The 10,927-nt window shown below is 56.4% G+C and overlaps 1 long non-coding RNA gene across 1 annotated transcript; it reads right to left on the bottom strand.

Annotated features, from left to right (window-relative positions):
• Positions 1-4,862: 4,862 nt before the first annotated feature.
• LOC102269154 (uncharacterized) lies at positions 4,863-10,560 on the bottom strand. Its single transcript, XR_314845.3, has 3 exons — positions 9,173-10,560; positions 6,318-6,502; positions 4,863-5,206 (listed from the first exon to the last, which is right to left on the bottom strand). It is a non-coding gene; the product is annotated as an uncharacterized lncRNA (long non-coding RNA).
• Between the last annotated feature and the right edge of the window lie 367 nt (positions 10,561-10,927).

Here is a 10,927-nt window from a genome sequence, read left to right as displayed (position 1 = left end):
CCGCGGTCCCTTCTCCCTCCTTGTGTGTATGGAGCAGCCACTAGCCCCTTCCTTCTGGACCGGCCTCAGGAAAATATCAGCACCAGGAGGAGGATGTCAAATGGAAGATGACAATAGACAAACAACAGCCCCACCGACCCAGCCAGGACTCGGCAGGAAGTGGCCCTCAGCCCCCGCGCACTGGGAACCCCGGCACTGGCAGTCGCTCGTGGCCCTTCTGAGGGCTCCGTTTGCATCTTCCTCTTCTGTGGGGGAGAGGCTGTGCACAGTGGCCATGCCCCAAGCTCAAGGTGATCTGTTCCATGTACCCAGCATCCCCCGTATCTGCACCAGGCGTGGGGTGGAGGGGTAGGGAAGCAGAGGAGGCTGGCAGAGAGACCTTGGGGTGAGGGAGCACCAGCTATCCATGTGACGCTGCTCCAGGCGTGGTGTCGGGTCTCCTTCCAAAAGACCCAGGTCGTTCAGTAAGGAAATGAAAGCTCAGAGGGTTTGAGTGGCTTCCCTAAGGTCACACAGCACAGAGCTGAGCTGATGGCTTGGGTGCTGGAGGGTGTGATGCTTGCAACGTCAATGCCCCTTTCGTTCCTCTCCTAGTGTTCAGGATTGAAGGGTTAGAACCCAGACGGGGAGTGAAGCACCTTTAAGCCATCAACCCCCTGCCCTCCCCACGCCCAGCTCCTGTCCCTGTCCTGGGGGCTGGAAATGTAATTGTATTCTGGAAAACAAGCTTTCTTCCTGTAACAAAACTTAATTGTCTTCTTGGGTAGGAGTCACCCCAGCCCAGCTTCATCAGCTGTTCGGCCAAAGGAGGGGCGTGTCTGCTGAGCGGTCCTCGAAGAGAGAACTTGCCCCCTGTGACCCTGGGAAGCAAATGAACGTGGCCATTAGGGGAACTGGGTGTGAGTGGAAGTGACTGCCAGCCTCGGAGAAGAGAGGGCTTATCACCTGGAGGCCAGAGTGGGGTCAGCTTCGTTAGCAACCAGCAGGGATGAGAGTCCTGTGACTCAGAGGCATCAGGGAGACCCACGGGCAGCTGCACAGGGGGTCAGTTCCTTTAGTCTCAGAAAGGACTAGTGAGGAGCCATACTTAGAGAGGACCGGGTCCACTCTGACCCCAGAGCTTGCTTCTAGCCCGGCTCCTCATCCAGAATGCTCACTTTCCGCTAACGCCCATCACTCATCCCTATCTCTGGCAGCAGACATTTCTGCTTCCTGACTCCCTTGGCCTCTTTGCACCCTGTCCAGATTTCCTGACCTTGGCAGGCGCACAGAAAGCCCCCTCTTCCTCAAGCACATATCTGCGAGTGTGTGCACGTGCACACGGCGGGGTCTGCAATCCTTCACTCACGTCCACACACATTCCTCAGCCCTCTGACAGTCCGTGGTGGGGGTTGCGGGCTGAAGGACAGAGTGCCGTGTCACAAGGCGCCTTGCTGAGGTTTAGGGCCGCCAGATCAGGGGTTCCCACTGTACCCAGGACCAGCCCAGCCTGAGTCACAGCACTGACTGTTGGGAAGCATTGCCTGAACCTATCTGTCTTGTCCTCTGACCCCAAGCTCTTTTATATAAGGTTCATATGAGGGTTCCCAAGCCCAGGGGCTCTCCATTCCATCACTGATTCTCTGGCTTCTCCCCAAGGCCAAGCCATGTGCTGAGTTCTAGTCATGTCCCCCAGCATCTAACTCTATGCCCCTGGCTTGAATTCCATCTCTGGTCCCTCTTGTCCAAGCCTCCAGCCACCCCTCCCCAACTCCAGGCTCTACGGTCCAGAAGCCAGGACAGGAGGGTCCCTGGAGGGAGTCAGGTCTGAAGGCTGCTGAGAAGTTGACCTCCGTGGGAATCAAATTATGACCTCTCAGTTCAAGGGCCCAAGATGTCAGGGATCTTGGCGAGGGGATAAATAGTGGAGGACACCACCATCTGACCCACAAAAGTAAAGGGAGGAGCCTTAGGTACCTCAAGGGGTCTCAGAAACAGTGCACAGAGAATCATCTCACAGCTAATATTCATCCACTTGCTCGGATTAATTCATCTAATCCTTGCAACAGCTCCATTTGACAGATAAGAAGACTGAGGCCCACAGAGATGAAGTAGCACCACGGTGTTAAACTGGGATAAGAACTCAGGCAGTTGGGGTGCAGAGCCTGGGACCTAGGGCTCTTGCCACACTGCCTTGAGGAAATGGCTGTGCTCTGCATGCCAGGGAACCAGCAGAGCCGCTCTGAGGCCCCAGCATCCCCGAGAGGACCAGAGTCCCATGAAGGGCTGCAGAAAGGGATGAGGAGAGGCCCAGCCCCCAAGCCACAGGGGCTGGACCCAGACCACAGGCCCTCTCCCCATCCTTTGCCAGGACCAAAGCTTCATGAGCAGTGATGCTCAGCTTCCAGCTGTTCCCTCTAGGGAGCTGCAATTCCCCTAGGTAACTTCTAGAAATTTCCATGGACAGTTCTGGCTTGATGGTACATTGGGAAAAAAAGAGCAAAGGGACAGAGAGCAGAGGCAGGGGAGCCTGGAGCAGAAGCAGGGAGGAGGTGAGGCATCCCAGGGAGGGGTGGGTGGTGAGCCCTGCCCTGTCCCACCTCCTGCCAATGCTGAGGCTGGGCTTCCCTGGGTGATGGAGGGGTAGAAATTATGGCTGTGTAGTTTGGTGGCAAAGGGGATGGTAACCCTAGAGCTTGCTGGGCTGGTCATGTGGGGTGATGGCACAGGAAGGGACTCTTGGGACTTTGATGTCACAGTCTGATTCAATTATACCCATTTTACAGATGAGAAGACCGAGGCCCAGTACAGGCAAGTGACTTCCCAGTGCTAACTTGGAGCCAGGATCCTGACAAGCTCTGCATCCAGATTTGTGCCGTTTGTTTGCCCGGACCTCCTCCATGGGTTTGGATGTGGCACCCAGCTCTTGCCTGGTGCACAGTAGGTAAGGGTGGTGGCGGTGTCACTCTTGGAATGGTGGGCCAGCCCCAGGGCAGTCATGATGAGGAAGGCAGGGCGGGCTGGGGCCATGGGAGGCCGAATACCCACCCCAAGCTTTTCCCCAGGAAGCCAGTCCCTCAGCACATCTGTGTGGGGACCCTCAGCACCCTTGTGACCTGCTGCTGCATACCTGGATGTGTTTCTGAACATAATGGGCCCTGTTGCTCATGGTTCTGTTTGCAGGTGACCTCTGGAGCTGGGGGACGGATGGGGAGTGCCCAGAACTGGGTGCTGTGGCCAGTAGTAACAGGGTCCTGGACCATCAGGAGCAGGTGGTCTCCAGGTCCGGGTGAGTCAGGCTTGCTGTGACTTCAGGATCCCTGGGGACCCTAACCAGCCATGGCTCAGCATGAGGGAGCCCCCCACTCTAATGAGAACCTGATCCAGTGAGCACTTAGTATATACTCAAAACCTGTTTCCCTCTCACCCCATCAGCAGGATGGGTGCCCATTTTGCAGATGAGGAAACTGAGGCTCAGTGACAATAAGTGACAAAGGCTGGATTTGAGCCTAAGTCCTCATCTGAGGCCCACACCCACCAGACCCCACTCTACCGGGTTTTCCGTTTGAAAGAACAGCACCCCTACAGCATCCCCTGGGCGTCCCCGGTGGCTCAGTTGGTAAAAGAAACCACCTGCAATGCAGGAGATCACCTCCAGCACAAGACACACAGATTCGATCCCTGGGCTGGAAAGATCCCCTGGAGAAGGAAGTGGCAACCCACTCCAGTATTCTTGCCTGGAGGATTCCATGGACAGAGGAACCTGGTAGGCTACAGTCCAAGGAGTCGGACACGACTTTAGCGACTAAACCACAGCATCCCTTGCCAGGTATATACACCCAGTTCCCCTTGAGAAGGCAACTTATACGTGTTTCCCAAAGTCACAGTCACTTTCAAGAGTGGAAATATTTTTCCAAAGGTAGAGTTTGCCCCCATCAAGGGACTCTAGAGAAGCAGAAGATTCCCAGGGGAAGGGGCTGGAGGTTTGGTAGACCCTCAAACCTCCAGCCCCTTCCCTGGGAATCTTCTGCTTCTCTAGACCAAAGGTCTTCTGCTTCTCTTAGACCAAAGGTCTAAGCTGGGTGGTGGGTGGTGGGGGGGGGGGTCATTGACACTAGTCAGAGCAACCTCTCTGGACCTCAGTTTCGCCTCTGTCAGATGAGGGGCTGTCCATCTGGAGGTCTATGGTAGGGGCTACAGAATGGGGGGCTGGAGACGGGGCCCTCCACCCAAAGCCTTGGCAAGAGGGTGGCTGCCTGCCTCTCCTTTGCTGCAGAGCTGGGGAAAAAACCAAGCTGCCCCCCTCGCCTCCATGGTCCCCCCAGCCCAGACCGAGGTGGTGGGCAGAGCGCAGGCGAGAGGCTCTGGAGAAAACAGCATGAGTCACCCGCCGGCCGGAGCGTGTCCTTCCCGGCTGAGAACCGGCAGTGGCAGGTTTCATAGGTAATTATGTAATTTATGAGGCTCCCGCTCGCGGCTGCTTCTGAGTCAGCCCGGCTGTGTCGTGACCAGGCGGAGGCTGGCAGAGCGAGGCGTGGGCACCAGCTGTGCCCCTGGGCCCTGGCCTCTCTGCTCGCGGGGGCTGGCAGCGGGGCCTGGGCGAGGCGGTGGGGTGGGGGCGCGGGCGCTGTCTCAGACCTGCAGCTTGTCCTTCTGTGGCCTGGTTCATGTCAGGACGTGAGCTCGCACGCATGCAGTGGGCTGCAGGAAGATGCTCTGTTCAGGGTGGGGATGGGGATGGCTGTAGGGAAAAAGCCCTACCAGAGGCAGAGGGTCTTTCTTTTGAAACCCTCCACTTAACAAATGCTGTCTTGGAATATACAGACACACACATGTGCATTTAGATTTTGATAACATGTATTTATTATTTAAATGGTCTGTATTTGAAGAGTATCTGAAGAGGAAGAGCAGGAATTCTTACATCCTTCTAGCCAGCATTTTCACCTTCCAGAAGCCCCACTATCTGGTGGGACACGGCATGGTTACTGGCCTTGAGTTTGTCTCCCCTGAGTCCACGGGGTCCTCCCCAGGGTCCATGTGAAGGCCTGTCCATCTGCAGCAGGACTGGCCCCCTGGAGATCAGTCTGGGTCCTTCAAATGGTGGTGGGGCGGGTGGTGCAGGGGCCTCCCCCAGCTTCCTGGGTGTGGCAGGCAGGTTGCTGTGCATCGATCTGCTGGGGCATGGGTGCCCTCCGCCTGGTTCATCAGCGGGGACCATGGCGCAGCCCTGTGAAGCAAGAGGCAGAGGAAAGGGCTGAGACTCCAAGATGGGGTCAGAGAAAGCAGGTGGGACCCAGCACCCCCACCACCAGCCCAGTGTCGTCCCGGGGTCCCTGACAGGGCCCAGGACTCCCAGATCACTGGGCCCAGCTGGTACAGGGATCTGCCCCCTGCCCCACTCCCGACTCTGTTTCCCTTCCTGGGCACCCACCGCCCTGGGCGGAAAGCAGAGGGAGACACCGGGCACAAGGGCCCTGGGGGTGTCAGACCAGCCTCCCCTTCCTTCTTTCCATCGCTTCTTCTCCCAACCAGGCCCCCTCCCCACTCAAGCCCTTCTTCGATTTTTCCTGGCTGAAACCTGCCACAGACACCACCACACCCGTAAAGAGATAAATAAATAAAAGAAAAACAACGTCAACTGTGAAAGGCAGTCCAAAGCTGAATGTTTTCCGGCCTGAGTTAATTACACTTTAAATTGGCATGTTTACTGATGGGGGATTTCAAGTTAGCAGAGACACCCCCTCCCCAACTGTTTGTACAGTAAAACTCCGCAGGCTGGCGGGCTCCCCCAGGCCTTGGCAGGCCCTGCCGCTCCCCTGCCAACGAGAGAGCATAACAGAAACATCTACTATTTTTGAGTGTTAGAGAAAACGAAGATATCGCAGATGGTGGAAAGCAGTCTCCTGGCCGCTTTTCCTACACCCTGGACTCTGCTGCACCTTCTCGGTAGCGTCCTGCCCCGGGGAGACCCGGGACCCCGGGCTGGGGGCTTGGGGCACCCAAGTCAGCGCTCAGCCTGATCAGGGCCCCACACGCTGACTGCAGCCCTGCCCTGGGGGGCTTCCCTCCCTTTTCCACAGCCAGAGGGCGCAGGGTTGGCCTCTCCTTGGAGCAAGGCTGCGTGAACCAGGGCAGGGTGTTCCGGGGAGGACTTAGGAGGCTCCATTCCATTCAGTCACTCAACAAACACTGTTTGAAGCCCAGAGGAGCTACTCTGGGTAAGGTGGTCCTGACCCTCCTAACAGTGTGGGCTCCCTGAACCCTGTGTGTCCTGGGCAGACCCCACCTCTGTTCCAGGCCCCAATGGAAGTCCGCTGGTGCTTCTGATGGGCACTTACCAGACCCAAAGAATGCCTCCAGGGTCGGGTCAGGCTCCTCAGCTCACAGTCAGACTTCTCTAGGCAGAAGTTCTCCTTGTGGCCAGCTCTGGCTCCGCCCTTGGCTCTTGCTTGGGGTCTACCCAAGGCTCGGCCCGTGGGATGTCTACACACCAGGCACCTGCCGGGTGCCGGGTCCAGAGTGCCTGCAGAGGGCAGACATGGCCAAGAGCATGATATAGTGCCTCCCCCGGGGCTGAGTTCCCAGCCAGGCACAGGGGCCCCACCGGGACCACACCAGACACAGCCCCTGCTCCCATGGCGCTTGCAGGCTTTGCAAGGAGATACCTGCTGATCAAAGACTCAGAAGACTGGTATCTGACTGCAGATTGACATTTTCTATGGATCAGGCTTGGCGGATCTGGGAGGGCTTCCTGTAGGAAGTGGCATTGGAACAGGGCCCAGGGGACTCATACTGGGCTAAATGAAAACAATACTGCAGCACTAAGGGCATGAGGTGGGCACTGAGATGCCTGCCTACTCCCCCAGCCCAGCCTGCACTTCCTCAGGGTCCTTCCCCACCCCAGCCTGGCACTCATTCTGTCAGGTGGGGGGCAGCTTGGCTGTGCACTCGTGGGCTCCTCTCCATTGCCGCCAGGATAATGTGAAAATGATGAACGAGGTTCCATCACACCCTTGCTTCTTGGCCCTTGAGCCTGTCCCTACTGTGACAAATGGCCCCTCAGCCTCTGCAGCGTCTTTTCAGAGGCCTCGACTACAGAGCCTTGGTGGCACTCGGTGGAGATTTATGTCCATCTTCCCTAGATTCTTTTCGGTTTCTCTGCTTCTTTATTCCCTCAAAGAGCACGCTTTTATTTATCCATTCCACAAACGTCCTCCCCGCACCTCCTGTGTGCTTCCTCCTGGTAATAAAGACCTGATTCAACACACTCCCTGGGTGACTACCTACTTTGCACTGTTGTCTGAGGCCAGCTTCAGTCCAGCTATTCACTGACCACTGACTATGAGCTGAGCTGACACTGCAGAGTGAGGGCCCTGGCTTCTAGAAGCTCTGTGGCAAGGCAGCAACGTCACACACCCCCACACACAACCCCTTGAGAACCAAGGTACTGAGTCCCACCTGGGATTCCCTCTCATAGCCTTGGGGTGCTGGGTCACCCCCTGTCATCCCCCTGTCAATAAGAGGGAACAGCTTATTTGCCAGAGATGGGTCTTGATCCCTAGTCTGAGACCACCCTAGGGAAGAATAGCCACGACAAAGCACTTTGTCCCCTTGGACTGCAGTTTTCTTATCTGTATGAGGATGTGAGTGGAGGGACAGAAGAGAAGGGGAATAAACTCAGGGGTCCCACTCAGCCCTGGGACTTGGGGCTGCGGGGCTTTGCATCCTCAAAGGCCCATGAGGACTGAGACCTCTGTGGGTCCCCAGGGCTGCACCAGGCGCTGACCCTGGTGACTCGGGGTGCAAGTGAGGGTTGGGGAGAGCACAGACAGGGGAGCCGAGCCCGCCCGGCAGAGCCCCACGGCTGGTCTGAGTGCTCATTCTGACTAGATCTGTACTCACCTAGGGGCAAACAGAGCCATCAAATGCGCTCGAAGCTGCTCCACATGGGCCCTGGGTATTCAGATCCCCACCGTGCCCTGGTGTCCCCAAGGGGCGAGTGGCCCACCCTCTGGGCCAGAGGCGGTAGGGACTACACCCAACTGCAAACACCCCATTCCGAGAGGAACGGCAGTAAATGCAGTTACCACGTGGGTGCAGGGACAACCGTGAAAAGCATGGCCAGCTGAATGTTGGGGAAAGTGAGCCTACGTCATCGCGCAAAGAGCATTTGCGGCCGCGGGGGCCCGTGCCCACACAGGCACCAGAAAGCGGTGAGCCGCCCTGAGTCTGGACCCACAGCTGGTTCACTGACACAGTGCCTGGGCGGTGGCCCCAAGGCACTGACGCTCTGGCTCCGAGGCCCACTGTGCCTTTCCTGCTGGCCTCTGTGCGGACATTTTCATTCGGTTTGTCAGATGAAAACAGGCCCTTTGTTTATTTCCTCGTCTCCTCAAACAATAGATAAACCAGTAATTTGGCTTTTAATGAAATTCTGCACCGAGCAGCGCAGGGTCACCCGTCTTCGGGTCTAGAGTGACGTGGGACACCGCACGCTGCCCAGTGCCTGGTACCCTGGGCTGACACTTTGTCTCATGCATAATTCGCGAGTGGTGGCAATGTACCCAACGCTTCTCTGCGCGGCGGCCTGGGCGATGAGGGGGCTCAGGCGGCTGTGCTCATTACTGCTGTGTTGCGGTGTGGAGATGGTTACATTGGAGCTATTAAATAAAGGCTAATGTTGCCTCCCATCCACCTACATACATTTAATGTATTCCAAAGATGTGTGGATGCGTTAACAACAATTTTCATCTCCAAATGTCCCCATTCTCTCAGTTCCATGCATAAAATATTAGCCCCAACACTACACTCCAGCCTGTTGCAGATGTAGTTCCCATAACACCTGGCTCTGGGTGCTGGAGAGTTGGCTAGAAAGTGGGGAGGGGGCTCAATTGGGGTGTGTGGGGTTGTACTGGGGCTTATCACTCCTTTTGGGGCCCTGGGGGCACTAGAAAGTGGAAAGAAGGGCCCAGACCCAACAGCAAACCCCTGACTCTCAAATGACATCCTGCAAGGGGCAGAAAAACATGGAAAATCAAAGAGCTTTTAACAAATGTGAAGAAATTCTAAAAACCGATTACTATATTCATATGCTTATCACCACATCTTTTGAGTGCCTTGGCACTTTCCTAGAGATTCACTTGATAAGGTCCCAGCCCTCAGGGAGTCGGTTAGTCAATCAACACTCACTCACCTTTTCTCTACTCTGGTCCTGGCCTGGATCCTAGGACTGGGGGCACAGCAGGGAACATGACAGAAAAAAACTCCTGCCCTGAGAAATTTTACAATCTAAGGGGGAGAGAGAAAGAAAATATTAACATCCATTTAGTTTAATTTCATGTAATTTCAGATAAGCTAGGAAGACAGTGTTAACAGGATGATGAAAGAGGTGGCTAGGAAGAGGTAGGGGCCAGACTGGGTGATCAGAGACAGCTTTGCCAACAAGAGACATTTCATCACCTCTGGAATCCCAAACCCCTGCTCTAGAAAGGGGGCAACAATTGGTGGGGGAACGGGGAAGCAAGAGACTCTGCTGAGGGTCCCCAAAAAGGAGCATGAAGAGCATGCTTAGGACTCAACTCGATCAGAAAGATGGATGGACCTAAAAGGGGGATAAACCATAAAGTGTGGCAGGCAGGGGAGGTGGGCCAGTCTGGGGGCTCTGAGACACTAGTTACTGTTTTGGAGCCCAGCATGAGGGCAGGGGGTGGCCAAAGAGGGGCTCTGGGCAGGACAGAGAGAGCCAGACTGCACTCTGGAAGGTTCTCCCTGGCAAAAGGAGGAGAAGGGAGCCTGGAAGGAGACCCATGTGGGGGGGTCTGTGTAGTGGTCCAGGCCAGAAAGGGTGGTCCCTCTGACAGGGTTGTGCCTGGGGGCCTGGAGAGGGAACATGAGGACCTCATGAGAAGCAGGAGTGTCTGTAGAACTTAGAGTCCTGACGCTCCATTGGCGTGGTCATTGCTGCTCTTCCTGGAGCTGGGGCAACCCCTCTGTGCCATGGGCCAGAAGAGGAACCAATGGGGGGGAAAGCATGCCCAGAGAGGAAATGTCAGAGGTTAAGGATGTTGCTTCATGGGGGTGGGAATGATGCCCATGTCAGAAGGGGCTTCCGGTAGCTCAGGAGGCAAATAACAAATACCAAACAGCCCGAGGTTATCCTTTGGAGGTGCTCCCCTTTCCAGGGGCCCTGGACCCTTCCCACGCCCTGGGTGATCCTGCCTTGCGGGGTCTGGGCAGGGTGGGGTGGGGGTGGTGGTGCCAACTTGAAGGAAGAATCAGCAGGTAAACCCAGCCCAGCACCCTGGCAGTGCGGCAGTCAGGGACCGCAGAAGCTGGGCGGGGGGTCCGCTCCGCGCTGCTCTCAGGAACCCTCCAGAATGGATGCAGCTGGAAAATGAACAAGCCGGTGGCTTGTCCTACATCAAGTCCCCAGGTCAACCTGTATGGAGACTTCGGAATCAGCACCGGAAGTGTCCAAGGTAGGATTCGATATCGGAAAGAGGTTGACTGTATAATATTCATCGCTTAGAAAAGTGAACACCTCACAGGCAACCTATTTCAGGTACCACTGAACAGGGTTGACTGCAGAGGCTGCTTCCCCAGACGTCCCCGCCCCGACTTCACAGCCCCGCCCACAACCCCGCCCTGACCTCGAAATCCCGCCTACAACCCCGCCCCAGCGCCCCCAACAACCTTACCCAAGGCCCCGCCCACAGATGAGTCAGCACATGCTTGGGCCTCGAGGACACCAGACACTGGTGAGCGTGCGGGAGGCATGCAAGGCGGGATTTGATACCGAAGAGAGGCCGACCGTGTATTGTGCGTCATGAAGAATGCGAACGGGCCACAGGCAACCTCTCCTCAAGCATCAAGTGGAGCAGCACGCATGGCAGGCAGACAGGCCGGCCCTGGGGCTCTCCTCCAAGGGGGTCGTCCCTCTGCGTCTCAG

This window comes from Bos mutus, chromosome 21, assembly GCF_027580195.1.
Source record: "Bos mutus isolate GX-2022 chromosome 21, NWIPB_WYAK_1.1, whole genome shotgun sequence".
NCBI classification, from domain to species: Eukaryota; Metazoa; Chordata; class Mammalia; order Artiodactyla; family Bovidae; genus Bos; species Bos mutus.
The sequence above is the reverse complement of the archived record's forward strand: the minus strand, read 5'-3'. Positions and strand labels throughout refer to the sequence as shown.